Raw genomic sequence first — 729 nt, forward strand, 5'->3', positions numbered from 1 at the left:
TATTGTCACCACATCAAACTAATTCAACTGGTTTCAGAGATAAATTCGAAATCGTGTACTTCTTGTTCTTTTGTGATTAAAGCATTTTTCATTTAAGAGAGGTGATGGATTCATAGGACATTTATAACTTTAAGGCATAAAATTTCAATTTTATTAACTATGAATTAAGAACAAGACTCAAAAAATAGATATAAAATGAGACTAGAAAAACGAAAAATAAGAACAAAACAGAAGAAAATAAAAACGCAAAAACATAGGCTCCTAATGATAGAGGTTTTTACAGAGTTAGGACTCAACAACCTTGATTTTGAGAAGTGGATGCTCCCTCAACTTGAGAGGATAGCTTTTGGCGTTTCAACTCTTGGAGTTCACGCCCCTGCTTCTCTTGTTCCTTCAGCAATTTGCAGATCATGCAGTTCTGATTCTGCTGTTCTTCCTTCAGTTGCTCCATAGTCTCTTGCAACTTGGAGATAGATGCTTCTAGGATGGTCCAGTAGTCAATTCTTGGGAATTCAGGGAGGAATTCCTGCGCCCTCCTCTTGATAGAGTTGTCTTGCACTTGTCCTTCCATTGACTTCTTGGTGATTGGGTGTTCAATGGGTATGAACTCATCTACTCCCATCTTCACCCCAGCCTCTTTACAGAGCAAGGAAATCAAGCTTGGGTAAGCCAATTTGGCTTCAGTGGAATTCTTATTTGCAATTGTGTAGATCTCACAAGCAATCACAT

This window comes from Arachis duranensis, chromosome 5, assembly GCF_000817695.3.
Source record: "Arachis duranensis cultivar V14167 chromosome 5, aradu.V14167.gnm2.J7QH, whole genome shotgun sequence".
NCBI classification, from domain to species: domain Eukaryota; kingdom Viridiplantae; phylum Streptophyta; class Magnoliopsida; order Fabales; family Fabaceae; genus Arachis; species Arachis duranensis.